Raw genomic sequence first — 18632 nt, 5'->3', positions numbered from 1 at the left:
AGTTAGGCTGCAATCCTGGTCGTCTTTGCTTGATTAGAGAATAAACTTCCTTGACATCGGACAGGCTTCAGGGAGCCTGCAGAGGATTGGGCCCTTCTTCTCTTGTGGGTCAAAGATGGCTTCTGGGTGGCTGTCTCCATCCCACATTCTCCCCCATTGATGGTCATGTTCTCTTTCCTCTCTTGGAGGCAGAACTAAGGCCTCTGAATGGGGAGGGCAGTGCAGTTGGGGGCTTTCCAGGCACCTGGAGGCAGGGGGCAGGAGGGAGACTTACAGACTGCGGCCTCCTCTGCCCTTTTGTCCCACTGCTGCTGCTGCTGCACCTGGAGCAGCCAGAAGGCTGAGCCTGCCAGCCCGGCCCACGGGCAGCCAGGGGGAAGTTTCTGCCATAGCGGTTGGGGGGGAACCTGCTTATTTGGGGCTGCATAGCCTTGGGCCTCCCCAAAGGGGTATTTTCCCTTCGGGTTTATCCTCTGGAGGTGACAGGATTCCCCCTGAACTGTTGTTTGTGGGTGGGCTTCCTCCTTGGTGGAACAACTGTGGCTGGAAGGAGGCCGGCAGGCAAATGCGGGTCAAACTGGCTTCTAGTTGAGACGCGGAAGGTTTGGAGAGTGGAGCTTGGGGTGAGAGCGCAAATGCAGCACCTCAACTGATGGTGTCTCCGGTTTTTGCTGTTTTCTACATCTCCTGTAGTTATTGTACTTTTGTGTTTGCAATTACTGCAATTTTATTATATTTTCTTTTGCATTAATCTGTTCACTGCTTTGGGGGCCTTCGGGCCAAAAAGTCCATATAAATAAAGCAATCAATGAGTGAATCTGGCTGAGAACAAGATGCTGCCCTAGATGGGCTTTTGGCCTGATTCAGTACAGCATTCTTGATCTTTTGCAATCCTGTTCTGCACTTGTCCACCCCTTTGCAAGGGCCCCCATTAACTTTCATGGACTACTGGAGATAGGACAATAAACCAGCTGAGCCTCTTCTCTGCGTGTCTACATCAAAGTAACTCCCACTGTGACCAATGGGGCTTACTTCCCAGGAAGTGGATTTAACATCCTGGCCTCTGAAATTTGTCTAGCAGAAATTAGTCTAGCAGATTTATTTTGACATCTTATGCCACAATAAATCTGCTAGTCTTTAAGGTGCCACAATCTTTTTGTTGTTGCTGCTGCTGCTTTTGTTGAAACATAATGCTCTCCCCTCTGGAATTTGTCACAATAAGCTAGCCTGATGGTTACTCACTTGGATGCATTTATAAATGAAAAGATTAGAAGTGTTGGAGGGTGAAAAGGATTGGATGTGTAAGACTGGAGGAGGATTCTCTCTGTGCTGTGCTGTACCTGTGGGCAGCTGTGAGGTGGGTGGCAGCCCAGTGGGAGAGCACTTGTTTTGCCTTAGGGGCTCTGAGGTTCAGTCTCTGGGATGGTCAGGTAGGGCAGGGAAACTCTTCTCCCCAAGGCCCCAGAAAGCTGCAGCCTGTGAGTGCGTAGCCAATGTTCCCCCAAATAATTACAGGGTGCTACTTGGTTAAGGGTGCTGAGAGTTGTTAGGGGACCCCATTCCCACCCCAGAGCTACAATTCCAGAGTCCCCTGGGAAGAAGGATCAAATGTGAAGCCACTCTGGGAAGCCAGAACATGGTACCCTCATACTTTAAATGTACTGTATGTTGTGACTGTGACCTAACATGGATGGAAAAGGTACAGCGAAAGGGCACACCAGTTTTGCCAGGTGTGACTAAAAGGCAAGGGGACACCTCCTGTTGCTGCCTCATTTCCTGCCAGGCTCTTGCTCCATGACTTTTGACAGCTCCCTGGCACACAGATATTACACAGGTGGAAGGTATCCTATTGCTTCATCTCTCTACCAGCAATAGAGCACGTGCCATGCACGCACCTTGTCTCAGGCAGGTTCACTCTCTGGCATCTCTAGAAAGGGCTGTCCAGAGCCCTGGAGAGCTGCTGCCAGTCAGTGTAAACAATATTGAGCTGATAAAAGGCATGGGAGCTCTACAACACTCCCCTAAAGCCCCCACATGAGTGCTGACTCTTCTACTGAGACCTAGTACTGTCTCAGTGCTTGCTGCTTCCACACACCCGCCCCCAAAGCAGTCCGCCACACCTGCCCAACCAGGACATTTGTCAATAAAGAATTAATACATCATAGAGGTCCAAATCCTTGTTTTCTCTCTGTAGCCCTTGAGACCTTTGATGAAGTTCATGCAGCTGCACAGCTTCTGCCCCCACACTCAAATCCTGCCACTGAAATTGTGCTTATATAATATGTCCCTACTGTACTGGTTGAGAGAAATTAACACAACCAGAGGACAAAAGATCTAGGATTGAGAAAATATGGAAAGTGTTTATTGATCATACACGTGCAGATGCCCCCTGCCCTCAATATAGACTACGGAGCTTTCCAGTTATCTCTTTACCTTGAAACCCTGTAAAGAATAAAGGAGAACCGTCATGATTCACATTAGCAAACCCCTCTTCTTCCCTTACTCACCTAATGAGGAATCCAGGAAGATCTAATTCTCCGCTCCTTCTGCTTGGCTGTGATCCATGTTAAGTAGGAACATCTTTTTTATTTTATGTTTCTCTAAAAGATAAGATACAAATTAAAAACAAAAGGGATACAAAGGGGGAGTTACTAACTGAGGCTTACGACTGCTCAATACTTGCTGATAATCTTCACACTTGCTATCTCTGCATGGCAAAGGTGTCCCTGCCCAGGCAAGGAGAGGATGGTCCTCTGCCCCACCAAAACAGGGAGAGAGGAGTGCTTTGCAAACTTGGAAGCCACACTTGCAAAAGTCTCCCTTGCCCACCACCCAATGATTTCACATTTACACAAGCAGTAAATGTGGGATGTCACACAGAGACCATTCTGGAATATGCTGTCTTACAACCTGAGCCCTGGGTTCCTGTTATTAGTTCCAGTTGTATTTTGTTTTGTTTTTAAAAACATTCTAAACTAGATTTAGATGTTATCATAGGAAGTCGTGCAGCAATTACAAACTATCTATGAGAACCCATTTATAATTTTTGGTGCAAACAGTTCTGTGAGAAGCAGCAGCAGCAGATGCTGTCTTGAGGACACCCCCGCCTTAAAAAAAACAGGTTCCAAATTTGCACCCAACCCGAACATTATTGGCACCCATCTGTCTTGGGAGATAATGGAAAAGTGTGCCTTCAAGGGTAAAGTCATACCATTGGAGAGTTATCGCACCTGCTGTGGCTGTAGAGACTGATAGGCGAGAGACATGTTTTGTTGCAGCTGGGGCAGTGAGCACTCAGGGCTGATTTTCTTAAGAATGGATAAGTTTGACCTTCTTGCAGTCCATGGGACTCTCAAGAGTCTCCTCCAGCACAATAATTCAAAAGCATCAATTCTTCGGCGATCAGCCTTCCTTTATGGTCCAACTCTCACTTCCATACATCACTACTGGGAAAACCATAGCTTTTACTATACGGACCTTTGTTGGCAAGGTGATGTCTCTGCTTTTTAAGATGCTGTCTAGGTTTGTCATTGCTTTTCTCACAAGAAGCAGGCGTCTTTTAGTTTCGTGACCGCTGTCACCATCTGCAGTGATCAATGGAACCCAAGAAAGTAAAATCTCTCACTGCCTCCATTTCTTCCCCTTCTATTTGCCAGGAGGTGATGGGACCAGTGGCCATGATCTTCATTTTTTTGATGTTGAGCTTCAGACCATATTTTGCACTCTCCTCTTTCACCCTCATTAAAAGGTTCTTTAAATCCTCCTCACTTTCTGCCATCAAGGTTGTGTCATCTGCATATCTGAGGTTGTTGATATTTCTTCCGGCAATCTTAATTCCGTCTTGGGATTCACCCAGCCCAGCCTTTCGCATGATGAATTCTGCATATAAGTTAAATAAGCAGGGAGACAATATACAGCCTTGCCGTACTCCTTTCCTAATTTTGAACCAATCAGTTGTTCCATATCCAGTTCTAACAAAACCTTATTAATGTTGCTTTTAATTTGATATGCTCTTAATTTCAACTAACAGTCAGAGGGATAGTTAGGATGATAAGGATATTGCCTCCCTCTGTGGGTGATGGATAGTCATGTCTTCTACAGTCATACCTCGGGTTACAGACACTTCAGGTTGCGCATTTTCGGGTTGCACACCGTGCCAAACCCAGAAGTACTGGAACAGGTTACTTCTGCGTTTCGGCACTCGCGCATGCACAGAAGAGCTAAATCGCGCTTTGTGCATGCAGAGAAGTGCCAAATCGTGACCCATGCATGTGCAGATGCGGCACTGCAGGTTGCGAACGTGCCTCCCGCACGGATCACATTCGCTACCCGTGCATCCACTGTATTCTGCTTTTCTGTATTCCTGCTGAAGAGCTTTCTTGCATTTGGTCCTGTTAAGATGTGCACTGGCTGTCTCCCAGCAACAGTGCTGAGTGAGTGTCAGTGTGTTTGCAAAGAAAAGGAAGTTCCATTTTGTTTGAACAGAGTCTGTTCCTCACACTGCAGAGATCTGTAACTGAGAGGTGGCTTGACTGTGTTTTCTTTTTGGCTGTGATCCTGTGGAACACAGGAAGGCGCCTCATGCCAAGCCAGGCCATTGGTTCACTGAGCTCTAGATTGTTGGCACTGACTGGCAGCAGCTCTCCGGGAGGCATTCCAGCCTTGCTGGGAGATGCCTTTGGAGATGGAGCCTGGGTCCTTCTCCAATAGCTACCTGCAGCATCAAACCCCTTGAGGATATACTGTTTCTGTCTCTGGCTGTCACTCCAACTGGTATTGCTCCTCTGTTTCTTAGCTGAAATGCAACTTGAAACATATACTGCATGGCCAGCTGAGTCACACCAGCGGTTGCAGTTCATCTCCAGGGCACCACGTACATGCCACAAATCAGAAACCGTTCGACTGAAATAAATTATGCCAGTTTGCATCTCTCTTGTTGCTTTATTAATTGTGCCTCAGATCTGCAAAGCAGTGATAGGGAAATTTCAGCCTGGGCTATCCCTGCTTCAAAGCTCTGGGGGTGTCTCTGTCACCCCAGGCTGCATGAAGACAGTTGCTAGAGCTGGCAGCAATGGGGGAAGCTGGAGGCTGAAATCCTGAAGGCAGAAACACATTCTCTGCTGGGCGGGCAAAAGTCAAAGGCCAAGCTCCTCACCTTTGCCCGGGGCAGAGACTTCTTACTGGCTCCCAGTCCCAGAGGCTGAGGAAGGGCATCCAGGATTTCCATGGCAGAACTGATGCTCTGCATGCTGAAACTCTGGGAGCTGCTGCCAGGCAGTGCAGACCATGCTTAGCTGTTAGCGTGACTCAGTACAAGGCAGCTCTCTGGGATGAGAGGACACACCCAGCCCCTTCTGAGCCCCATGAAGGCTTGGTGGTTCCAGGTAGCTCATTTGACTATGTTCCAGGTAATCCCACCATGACATTCCTGGTTAAGCCTTGGAGTCTTTGAGAAGTCCTGAGGATGGGGGTACTGGTGCTTTAGTGGCAAAGGAATGGAAGACATGGGGGGAGACACACCACCCCACTCTCCAAGTGATGCAAGATTGCAGGGGTTCCAGGCGATTATCAGTGTTTGTGTTTCCTTTGGAAATGAGGCACAACAGAGACTGTGGAGTCCTTGTGATATAGGGCTTATGTACACATATCTACGATGGAGGAACTCACAGCATTACGCACCAAGAGGTTCTTCTCCCGTGGTCTCAGTCTTGAATGCCAGCAGAAATCAGCCACGGCCCTCTGTCTCTCTACTCTGTGCTGCCGCTTTTTCTCTCTCAGCTCACATCCCAGCCAACTGCAATTCTAAAAACAACTCCTCTCCTTTCAGCTCTAAAACTCTACTTCAGAGGCCTCTGACATGGAGCCACTCGCTTTGTCCCCCAAGACTCATCTTTAGGGGGCCATCACGAGGCTAGCTCCTGCCATGTATTTCAACATGCTAAAGCCAGGAATTAGAAGGGGGGTCCCGGAGTCAGAAGGGGAGTCCAGGCACCCCACATATTCATAACAATATTGAAATCTAAGACTGTGGCACAATGTGGTGCCCTCCCTCTGTATTTTGAACTCCCAACTCAGCCCCAGCCAGCATTGCCATTGGTCAGGAATGATGGGAGTCAGTGGCCTCCATGGGGTTGTCCCTAAAAAAGTTTGGCCCAACTCACAGTTGGCTTAGATCTGGTGTTCACCTCTATGGATGTTGGTGATCTGACACTAAGTAAAAGTGAAACAAAAGAAGTGCCATGGTCGGATCACTGCCTGGTGCAACTGGACTTCTCTGCAGCCCTTTCCCTCTGCAGGGAGGTGGGACCAATTCGGATGGTCCGCCCCCGCCACTTAATTGATCCAAATGGATCAAAATGGTTTCCAGGGAGTGGTAGGGGATATTTTATCCCATGTTGATGGCCTTTCAGCTGATTCATTAGTGGCCCGCTGGAATGCAGAGTTAACCAGGGCTATTGACTGTCTGGCTCTGAAGAGCCCTCTCTGATTGCATGGAGCCCGGACAGCCCTGTGGTTTTCCCCTGAGCTGAGGGTGATGAAACAATCTTTGAGATGGCTAGAGTGTCGGTGGTGGAAAACTCATTCTGAATTGGATTGAATTGGACTAAAGCTCAACGTCGAGCCTACCAAGTGGCAATAGCGACTGCAAATAGGACCTTCTTCACTGCCTCTATTGCATCTGCAGAAAACAGCAGCAGGAGACGCTTTCAGGTGGTTTACAATCTATCGGAACCACCATCATCACCGGGGCCTGGTAGGGACCCCAAGATCTCCTGCAATGCTTTTGCAAAGTTTTTTGCAGATAAAGTCGCACAGATTCAGAAAGAGGTAGATTCCACCGTGGGAGCAGGGCCGGGGCGGGAGAGTGCTAGAGTTCTGTCTGGTCAAGTTGTGTGGGATCAATTCCAGTCTGTTACCTCCGAGATTGTGAACAGGCTGCTTGGACAAGTGAAACCGACCACCTATCTCCTTGACCCTTGCCCATCCTGGCTCATAAAAGCGAGTCTGGAAGGGCTGGGCGATGGGCTCTGCGGGGTGGTGAATGCTTCTCTCTGCGAGGGAGCCTTCCCAGACCCACTGAAAGAGGCGGCCATTAAACCCCTTCTTTAAAAAAAAACTTTAGACTCGGCCAATATGGCCAACTATCGCCCAGTCTCAAATCTTCCATTCTTGGGCAAGGTGATTGAGCAGGTGGTTGCTCAACAATTCCAGGCACACCTGGAGGATGCGGACCATTTGGATCCCTTCTAGTTGGGATTCAGGCCTCATCATGGGACTGAAACTGCCTTGGTCGCACTGGTCGATGATCTCCTCCAAGCTAGGGACAAAGGTGAGACTTGTTTCCTAGTTCTGCTGGATCTCTCAGCAGCCTTCGATACCATCGACCATAACATCCTTCTGGATCATCTAGAAGAGCTGGGAGCTGGGGGCATGATTATACAGTGGTTTCGCTCCTTTCTCCTGGGCCGTGTCCAGAAAGTAGTGTTGTGGGATGAGTGTTCAAACTCCTGGGCTCTCACTTGTGGGGTGCCTCAGGATTCCATCGTCTCCCCCATGCTTTTTAACATCTACATGAAGCCACTGGGAGAAATCATTAGGGAGTTTGGGTTGGGTTTTCATCGATATGCGAATGATACCCAGCTCTACCTCTCTTTTAAATCAGAACCAGTGAGGGCAGTGAAGGTCCTGTGTGAGTGCCTGGAAGTGGTTGGAGGATGGATGGCAGCTAACAGATTGAGGCTGAATCCTGACAAGACAGAAGTACTGTTCTTGGGGGACAGGGGCGGGCTGATGTGGAGGTCTCCCTGGTCCTGAATGGGGTAACTGTGCCCCTGGTACACAGCCTGGGAGTCATTTTGGACTCACAGCTGTCCATGGAGGCACAGGTCAATTCTGTGTCCAGAGCAGCTGTCTACCAGCTTCATCTGGTACACAGGGTGAGACCCTACCTGCCCGCGGACTGTCTTGCCAGAATGGTGCATGCTCTAGTTATCTCCCACTTGGACTACTGCAATGCACTCTACGTGGGGCTACCTTTGAAGGTGACTCGGAAACTGCAATTAATCCAGAATGCGGCAGCTAGACTGGTGACTGGGAGTGGTTGCCGGGACCATATAAAACCGGTTCTGAGAGACCTACATTGGCTCCCAGTACATTTCCAAGCACAATTCAAAGCGTTGGTGCTGGCCTTTAAAGCCCTAAACAGCCTCGGTCCTGTATACCTGAAGGAGCGTCTCCAACCCCATCGTTCAGCCTGGACACTGAGATCTGGCACCCAGGGCCTTCTGGTGGTTCCCTCATTGCAAGAAGTGAGGTTACAGGGAACCAGGCAGAGGGCCTTCTCGGTAGTGGCGCCTGCCCTGTGGAACGCCCTCCCTTCAGATGTCAAGGAAATAAACAACTATCCTACTTTTAAAAGACATCTGAAAGCAGCCCTGTTTAGGGAAGTTTTTAATGTTTAATGCTGTATTGTGTTTTTAATATTCAATTGGGAGCCACCCAGAGTGGCTGGGGAAACCCAGCCAGCCAGATGGGCATGGTATAATATGATGATGATGATGATGGACTAGGTAGTCCCCTAAATGTTCCTCTGCCACCTCCTTCCCAAAGCCCAGGAAGTTTCTGCCCAGCTTAGGGAGGGAGTCGGAATGCTCATACAGTATGTGCAATGTCACACACACACCGCCCCATCGTCCTTGCAAGCTGGCACCTCTGGCCCTAACTGTTCCCCTACAAAAAAAAAATCACCACACGCCACTGATGGGAGTTGTAGTCCAACAACATCTGGGGGCACCATGTTGGCTTTTCCTGCTCTCCTGTTGAATTTATTAAAACCATACTTCACTTTCTCAGATTTGGCAAGAATGACCTCCACCTTTTGGTACTTTCTGGGGGAGCTTTGAAGTGCTAGAAATGTGTGCTGTTTCAAAACAGAGAAGCTGAGAGTCTTAAGATCTGGCTGAAATATTGTGTGTTGGATGTAATTCTGTGCTAGGGCTAGAAAAGGATAGAGCCCCTGCTTGAGTGCAGAAGGTCCAGGTCTAGTTAAATAAAGGATTGGGTAGCAGATGCTGGTCGGGGGCGGGGGGGGGGAGGAACCTGTGCCTGAGACCTGGAAAGGTCTGTCAGTTCCAGTAGACAATACTAGGCTAGATGGATAAATGTTTTGACCTGCTAGAAGGCAGCTTCTGATGTTCCCATCCCCAACTGGCAGTATCAATATTTTAGGCACCCAAATAAATCAGCACATGGAGTTTCTTCTACCACTCTGAACCCATTTTCTATCACAACATTTTGTCAGTGTATGGGGATGCACAGCCTGTTCCTGTGCGTGTTTACTCAGGAGTAAGTCTAACTGAGTTTGGCAAGACTTATTTCCAATGAAGTGTGCATTGTCTTCCTGAATCCTTGGACAGTTGCTGTAAGAACAGCTTATCTCCTCCTGTATTTATTTGCAGGCTTTCTCACAGCCACATCAGGGCCTCTTCCCACTCCACGTTTCTTAGCAACTGCAAAAAATGTTATGTAACTACGGTTACAGGAAAATTATGTGCTGAGGGATGTGCGTGTGCAGCCCTGATGCCAAGTGGTGTGGGAGTAAGCCAAGGCTGCAGAGAGTCTAGAGAATCTCAATGGCTCAGATTCTTCCAGAAACGAAACCACAGGCCTGCTGTTTGCTGTTCTGACTCTGGAGAAGGGAGCCTTCTTTTTCTGGTGCTTTTTGTTGGAAAAGCCATCTCAAAGCTCCCTCTAGTGAGTTTTGCTGCTAGAGCTCCCAACAGAGCGAGGGTAGCATTTAACAACTCCAAACTCAATCACAACTGAGATTCTGGACTCCTCCAGATGCTTTGCTCATTGAACATTTATCCTGGCCCAGCTCCACCCCTCATCCACGGCGCTTGTGAGGCCCAGTGTCCTGCCCATTGTTAGCAATGAGGGAATCTAACAGTTTCAGTTTCTTCTTTTTCCAGCCTCAGATTCAGTTCTCCACATTTCCACGTCAGTTTGTAATTTTTTTAAGTGCTCGTGAAAATTTACCTGCATTTCAGGGCAAATTTCTCCCACTATCCACATTTTGTATGCAATTTTGGCTAATTGATCCATTTTTGTTTTTAAATTTTCATAGTTTGGTGTCTACATTTTTTTACACATTACTTGGCTGGAGAAGTGCACTGTAGAATTTGGAGAATGGCTGAGTTTGTGGCCACCTATTGTTTTGGAAAGTGCAATTTCAGTAGATTTGCCTAAGCATAGAAGAGCTTACAGGGGCATCGAAAGGTTGGGAGAGAAGGTGCCTCTTGTTGCTGAGGCCTGTTGTGTTTCGTTCTAGGTGCTCCATCTGGCAGTCACTTCACTTTCACATATGTTCATATGCAATTAAAAAGGGGGAGCCTGCAATGAGAAAGGGGGGCCTGTGTGCACATCTAAAATCACTTCTTAATTTTAACCTAGAGTGGAAGTGTTTGCAGGGGCGTACGAAGGTGGGGGGGTGGCGTACCTCGGGTGCCACCCGGGAGGGTGACAAGATGGCCTGCTGCCTCCCCCCCCCCCAGCTGCAGAGCGGCTGAGGGCACAGCTAGGGTGCCAGAGAGGCTTCCTCTGCCCCTGAGTGTTTGCATTTGGCTCTGAGGCTCTGAGCAGCAGCTGGGCAACTGTGTGCTGGCTGTGAGAGGAAAGCCTTCTGGTGCTCCCTGCTTGAACATCCGTCCTTTCTTGGTAAAGGGCAGGAACAACAAATATGGGCCTCAGTGACAAGAGCCCTGGCAAGGCACAGATTGAAATGGAGCCAATTCCCTTTCATGTGAGCCTGGCATTGGCTGTGCCATCATGTTTCATATGCTCCCACAGTATGACTGTCCTGCATTCAAGAAGAGATGCTCTGCTGGGAAGGAGCAGCTCTCAGGGAAGATTTCAGCCACGGTGATGGGATCATGTTCCAGCACTTGAATCTAGTAAACACACAGTGTTATCAAGAATAGACATGGACGGATCTTTTGGTTTCAGTTTCTCCCAATTTCTTCTTTTTTCTAATATTAAATTCTCTTCTGCCCATTTCCACACCTGCAAGGTGTTTTTTTAAAAAAAAACGTCCTGAAAATTCAGAAGCATTTTAGTGTGAATTTCTTCTCAGATATATAATTTTGCATGTGGTTTTTCTTCATATCATGAGTTGTTGTATGTTATCTTCATTTTTATAACACTTTCCCCTAATATATATGATGCTGGAGAACTGTGTTGCCAAATTTGGAGAAGTGCAAAATTTCAGTGTTTTTGGAAGTGCAGATTAAGTATTTACACATAAATATGAGAAACAACATCAAAAAAAACGAAGATCATGGCCACTGGTCCCATCACCTCCTGGCAAATAGAAGGGGAAGAAATGGAGGCAGTGAGAGATTTTACTTTCTTGGGCTCCATGATCACTGCAGATGGTGACAGCAGCCGCGAAATTAAAAGACACCTGCTCCTTGGGAGAAAGGCGATGACAAACCTAGACAGCATCTTAAAAAGCAGAGCCATCACCTTACCAACAAAGGTCCATATAGTTAAAGCTATGGTTTTCCCAGTAGTGATGTATGGAAGTGAGAGCTGGACCATAAAGAAGGCCAATCGCCGAAGAATTGATGCTTTTGAATTATGGTGCTGGAGGAGACTCTTGAGAGTCCCATGGTCTGCAAGAAGATCAAACCTCTCCATTCTGAAGGAAATCAGCTCTGAGTGCTCACTGGCAGGACAGATCCAGAAGCTGAGGCTCCAATACTTTGGCCGCCTCGTGAGAAGAGAAGACTCCCTGGACTTTACCCTGATGTTGGGAAAGATGGAGGGCAGAAGGAGAAGGGGACGATAGAGGACAAGATGGTTGGACAGTGTTCTTGAAGCTACAAACATGAGTCTGACCAAACTGCGGGAGGCAGGGGAAGACAGGAGTGCCTGGCATGCTCTGGTCCATGGGGTCATGAAGAGGCGGACAAGACTAAACGAGTAAACAACAACAATGAGAAACAAATGGACTTTCTCTCCTGAAATGGCAAGGGAAACAAATTCTTTGGATTCCCATGCCCTTTATTTCTGAGGCTCGTCATTCCTATTTAATTTTTTCACCCTGTACCTCATAAACATCTTTTCTACCCCTGGGGCCTTTTTGACCAGCTGTCCACCACGGGGCCTTTCTTCACCTTCTGAATTGCTGGTCATTGCAGGAACAATGGTTTAGACATTGGTGCCTGGGTATTTCTTCTTCTCTCCTTGTTCCTTTTCCCTTGTGTATTGTGCTTTTTTAAGACTGTAAACCTGAGGGTGAGGACTGTCTTGTTCTGCTTGTAAGGAAGCCCCTCTGGGAGACTCTTTGGCTGAAAAGTGGGGTGCAAGTGCTCCAGATAAATAAATGCATACATGGAGAAGCCTTTTGAAATTGAACCTGGGACTTTCTGCCTGCAGAGCAGATGCTCCACTTCTCAGCACACAGCAGCCCTCCGGATCCTCTGGGGCTGTGTTCCCTTTACCACAGAGCAGTGATGGCAAACCTTTTAGAGACCGAGTGCCCAAACTGCAACCCTAAACCCACTTATTTATCGCAAAGTGCCAACACGGCAATTTAACCTGAATACTGAGATTTTAGTTTAGAAGGGGAGGTTGGCTCATCCACGCGGAGAGAGAGTGGAGCAATACAGTGGTGCCTCGGTTTTCGAACTGCTGAGTTCTGAAACTACTTGGAACCCAAACACTTCAAACATGGAAATGAGTGTTCGGGTTTTCAAACTTTTTCCAGAAGTGGCCCATGCTCTGTTCTGAGTATAACTTCCGTTTTGAGTGCCACACTTCCATTTTCAGAGGGAAGGCGGGCTGGGCAGCAAGTGAGCAGGCACCTGCTGCCCTCCAGTGCTGGGTCCCCCCCACTGCCACAACAGCAACCACCCCATCCTCCAGCTCCGGAGGCGCTGAGTGAGGGAAGGCTGGGCTGGGGCGAGCAGGCAAGGGATGCCGCCGCCACCCCCAGCCTGCTCTTGCTCCTGCTCCTGGGGCGGCTCTGCTAGGCAGTGTAGCTGCTTGCACAGGAACAGGAGCTGGATCGGGGCTGCTGAGCTGGGGAGGGACAGGCTCCATCACACTTTCCATTGAGGGGTTCGCGGCTGCACTCCCCTCAAGGGAGAAGTTTAAAAGAGCCCCCACCTCCGCATGAGATCCCCTGCAACCCTGTGAAGGCAGCCAGGCTGAATAGTTCCTGAGGTTGGGGAAGGTGGAGGCAGCCCAGAAGCTGCAGCTGAGAGCCCCTGCACCACCTGAAGGCAGCTAGGCACTCCCCAGCTGAGCTGCCCGATCCCGCTCCTACTTGCGAGCAAGCAGGAGCATGGCTGGAATCACTCAGAAGTGGAGGCTTCGTGCTTCCGAGAGATCCCCGCCCTGTTCCTGCTTGCGTGCAAGTTGGAGTGGGATCGGGCAGCTCAGCTGGGGAGGGCCTAGCTGCCTTCTGGTGGTGCAGGGGCTCTCAGATGCAGCACGAAGCCTCCACTCCACTTCGGACTCCGCTCCCACACCGCAGGGTGTGTAAAGCCTCAACCTCGCAGCAGCAGCAGCAGCAGCAGGAGGAGGAGGAGGAGGAGGAGGAGGAGGAAAGCGGCTGCTTGGAAATCTCGGCGGCTCACCAACGCAGCAGTGCCCTTCTGAGCGCGTGCATAGCGCTATGCCCTCCCCACCCACAACGGAGGCTCCCCAAGGGAAAATGTGCACCCTGGAGGTTGTGGCTCCATTTTGCAAACACCCCACCACACCCTACTCAGACACAAGTTGAGCTGAGGACTCGAGGCGCTGCCCTTGCCTTCTGCCGGTTCTGTGCTGGGGTGAGGGCTCTGGAGTGCCCCCTCTGGCACGCGTGTCATAGGTCTGCCACCACCGCCATAGAGTAATCCTAGCCTGACCTGGGATTTGGAGGAAGAACATGCCTGTGAGTCTTTTGTGGCCGCCCCCTCGCCTGCCCTCTCTTCTTGCTCACCTGGCAGGAGTCTCTCTTCTTGGCAGCACATGATGTCCTGCCCAGACAACTGAAGGATGTTGCTAATGCCCTCCTCCAGATTGGCTGCAGCTTCTCCTGGTCCTCATCTAGCAAGTGCTGGTTTAAAGGAATTTGCTGTTCTGCGGCCTGACTTTTGGCAGTCAGGAGAAAGTTGAGCTCTGCAGCATCTGCTTCTCTCCTTCTGTTTTGCAGCATTATCTGCAGGGTCATGTGGGGCTCCTGTGCTGCAAGCCAAATTGCCAAGTGTTGCAACCAGTTGCACATAAGCTATTCCTAGGGAAGGGGTTTTTATAAGAAAATTGGCACCAACTTCTGCCTCATGAACCTTAGAGTGGTAATGAAGGATGATCTGACTGTGTGGCTATGGGAGGGGGAAATTGCTCCCTGTCTTCCCTTGCAACAATTATTGTGTGAAGAATTGCTTAAAACAGAAAAATCGACCCTGGCAACCATTTTTAATAGGCGATCCATCCGCATGCCTTATTGACAGAAGCAGGTCCAGAGGTCATTGCCCCCATCCTCCAGGGCAAGCTTTGTGTCCTCTCCTGCTGCTGCCGCCCCACAATGCCTCTGGATAAGCCAACATCCCAGACTTGCCATTGGGGGGCTGGTCTCCAGGCTCACTGGAGAGAGAGGTTTTTCTCCAGGGGGGCAGTTCAAATGGACTTCATGCCCAAAGGGAACGGGGACTCCAATAATGCCAAGAATCTTGGGCTGTGCCTGTACTCTGGAGATTGCAGCAACCAAAGGCAACTAGCACAGCTGGACGGGTCACCAAAGCCTGTAGCAACTAAAGGGAGAGCAGCTGTGGTGGGGGGCTTTTCAAGCAAAAGTTGGGTGGCCATCTGTCAGGGATGCTTGAGCTGTGCTTCCTGCATTGCAGGGGGCTGTAGATGACTCTTGGGAATCCCTTCCTGCTACACAATTATGGAGTTCTATGATCTCTTTGAGAAGTGTTCAGCTGAGTGAAGTCTGCAGGATGAGAAGGGACCTGCCTGCCATTTTACAGTTGTACTCCCTGTGCTTCCTCACGACGGAAGGGATAAGAGTACCCAGTAGTAAGGGAAATGCACACTGCATATTATCATGAACCCATCCTTCCACTTGCTTTCTAGGCAGCCTCCCTTTGCTGAAGTTTAATGGACTCCCTTGGAGTAGACTTGTCATCCTGATGACATTGTTCTATGGAAGTGTCATGTGTCTGGGTGGCATGTTGGCCACCATGGTGTCTTGCCTTCTCTGCCGGCCATCTTTTGACCTCTCAATGCATGAACATGTCCTGACAAGCAAGCAGGCACAGGGGATCTGCAGCTTTAACCCTCCTTGAATAAGGAGTTTCCTCACCAATACAGGTCTTGCTACAAAAGTCGGGTGCCTCCCCCACTCCCTGCTGAGCTGCAGCAAAAGTCCATGGGGCTCCAGGTGCTCACCGGGTCTGTGTTCCTTTGGAGAATTGAAACACGGCAGAGACTGTTGTAGATTTAAGAACTATGGCTTATTCACCTTTTTACACGTCTGCATGGAGAGAGTCCAGATCTTACAGCTTGGTCTTTTCAAGAGGAGCTTGTCCCCCATGGCAGTGCAGCCCTGGAGTCCAAGGCATCTCTCCCAGCCAGCCTGCAGCCAACCTGACCAAGATGGATCCCAATCTTCCTTCCTCCTTCTTCTTCCCAGAATGCAGCTCTGCAGCTTGTACTTTCATCCATATCCCAATTAATAAAAATTCTGCCATTTATTAATTTTTAGGGATTAGGGGGGGTCCCACCCCCCAAAATTTTATATACATATATATATATATATATATATATATATGCAGGTTTTGGTGTCCTCGGGTGTCTTCCCGTGTAAAAGTTGGGGTGTCTGGGCGACGTTTCGACGAGGTCTCACTCGTCATCTTCAGGCTGGTGCTTTCGGCTTCTTGTTACTGGAACAGAGCAGGATCTCAGTGTTTGAGTTCCTATAAATACTGTTGAGGAGGTGTGGTGTATAGCCTCCAATGTTCTGGGCCGAGAGGAAGTTCCCAGGCTAGTGTGCCTTTTCTTTTTTTGTTCCTTAATTGCTTGAGGGATATCTTGAGTGATTTCTTGAGTGATATCCTGAGTACCACTTAGGTGGGTCATTAGGTGTGGATTAGTTGCTAAAGCCTTTGTGTCTTGACCTCTTGAACTTTGTGAAGAGTTTTTCTGAGAAGATGGCTGTACTGCATTTAGTTGTGCTCTGGCTTGGCTTCGTGTATAGGGGCGAGCTGTGGTTTTGTGGCCTGTGCCAGCCAGATCTGTGTAGGGATTGCAGGGGGGTGCAGCATCCGGAGGTGCCACCATGGTTTGGCTACTGGATGGTGTCTGTAATTTATCTGTGGAGAGGGTCTGGGTTTGGGTCTGGTGTGGTTGATTGGTGATGGCGTTCTGTGTGCCTCTGGATCTGGTGTCAGTTTTTGTGGGGAGGGCTAATTTCCAGATGTCTGGCAAGCGGGATGTGTCGTCACGCTTGTTCATGTTGTGAGGGTGTTTCTCTATCTCGATGGCTTCCATGATTATTCTCTTGTGGTGATGTTCCATGTTAGAGAGCAATTTGGAATCTGCAAAATTAATTTCGTGTCCTGTTTCTTTCATGTGTTGGAAAAGAGAGGAAGTTTTTTCTTCTTTTTTGACGGCATTCTTGTGTTCTGCGATACGTGCATTTATTCGTCTGTTTGTTTGAAACGTCGCCCAGACACCCCAACTTTTACACGGGAAGACACCCGAGGACACCAAAACCTGCATTCCTATACCCGTGAAAATCTACGAAAGCAAATATATATATATATATATATATATATATATATATATATATATATGCAGGTTTTGGTGTCCTCGGGTGTCTTCCCGTGTAAAAGATGGGGTGTCTAGGCGACGTTTCGACGAGGTCTCACTCGTCATCTTCAGGCTGGTGTTTTCGGCTTCTTGTTACTGGAACAAGAAGCCGAAAACACCAGCCTGAAGATGACGAGTGAGACCTCGTCGAAACGTCGCCTAGACACCCCATCTTTTACACGGGAAGACACCCGAGGACACCAAAACCTGCATTCCTGTACCCGTGAAAATCTACGAAAGCATATATATATATATATATATATATATATATATATATATATATAAACAATGTTATATATATCTCATTGCAGACATCTCTAGTAACACTGTTTGAAACAACCTGTTTGAAAAACGCTCCCTTTCTCTTCAGGTCACATCCTTCAGTAGCCATGCTTCATACCCTCCTCCATCAGGGTTTTCTCCTGGCTCAAATATGTCCTTGAATTCCATTAAGAACTCTTGCCTACCTCCATGGAGGAGAGAGGTGTGTGTGAGTGTGTGAGTGTGTAGAAATGATCCTATTGTACAAAAGCAAAATGTATTATTATTAGAACAAAACAAACCAGTAAGCCCCTCTCCAACAAACACATTCAAAAGGCCATAGAATGTTAATCAGCCAAAGGCCTGGTTATAGAGGAACATTTTTGCCTGGTGCCCAAAAGTGTATCATGAAGGCACCAGGCGAGCCTCCCTGAGGAGGGCATCCCACAAACGTGGAGCCACCACAGAATAGGCCCATTCTCCTGTCGCCACCTTCCAGACCTCTCGTGGAGAAGGCACTCAAAGAAAGGCCTCACATTATGATTGCAGAGTCTGGATCAGTTCATATGGAGAGAGGCGGTCCTTGATGTATCATGATCCTGAGCCATTAAAGGCTTTATAGGTCCAAACCTTTATGTATCCAAAATGTGTACTCATTGCTCACCCACTTCTGCCTCTGGCTCTGCTCCCCAGTGGCCTGTGTTCCCCAGAGGGTTCCCAAGAAGGGAAGGTGCCCCTTTGACTGGAAATGGTTCGTCACACACCCATTACAACTGGGTCCCTTCTCCCAGATGCTGTCGTCAGAGTGCCCCTGCCATAGGAAGTCTAGAGTTGAGTTGTGAGAGTCAGTGCCTTCGCCGTTTTTTTACCAGCACCACCCCATGTGCTCTGAATGCTTTCCCTAGGAAAGATCCCTCAGCTCCCATGTTGTTCTCTCCCCAGAATCAGGACAGGGTAATTTTTTCTGTTCTTTCGGTTTTATGGTTGGAGGTTTCAGCTCTTCTGTTTTTTTTACTTGTTGGGTCTTAGTTGCTGTTTTTAGCTCCTATGAAGAATTTTAGCTCTGGTTTTGTGATTTTTCAATATATACCGGTATGTACTGGCTTGGATTTTATGTCTTATTGAAGATGTGTGTGTGTGTGTGTTGCTATGTTTTAAATGCACATGAAAACCCATGCAATAAATCTAGCAGATATCAGAAATGGCAATGTTGTTGTTGTTTAATCGTTTAGTCGTGTCCGCCTCTTCGTGACCCCCTGGACCAGAGCACGCCAGGCACTCCTGTCTTCCACTGCCTCCCACAGTTTGGTCAGACTCATGTTTGTAGCTTCAAGAACACTGTCCAACCATCTCATCCTCTGTCGTCCCCTTCTCCTTGTGCCCTCCATCTTTCCCAACATCAGGGTCTTTTCCAGGGAGTCTTCTCTTCTCACGATGTGGCAAAGTATTGGAGCCTCAGCTTCAGGATCTGTCCTTCCAGTGAGCACTCAGGGCTGATTCCCTTCAGA

The 18632-nt window shown here is 48.6% G+C and overlaps 1 protein-coding gene across 2 annotated transcripts in view; it reads left to right on the top strand.

The window, feature by feature from the left end:
• Nucleotides 1–18632, top strand: part of TACC1 (transforming acidic coiled-coil containing protein 1) — a 97492-nt gene that overhangs the window by 7203 nt on the left and 71657 nt on the right. The gene's annotated exons all lie outside the window — the stretch shown is intronic.

Source organism: Podarcis muralis, chromosome 15 (assembly GCF_964188315.1).
Source record: "Podarcis muralis chromosome 15, rPodMur119.hap1.1, whole genome shotgun sequence".
In the NCBI taxonomy this organism is placed as follows: Eukaryota; Metazoa; Chordata; class Lepidosauria; order Squamata; family Lacertidae; genus Podarcis; species Podarcis muralis.
This window is presented reverse-complemented; position numbering and strand designations above follow the sequence as displayed.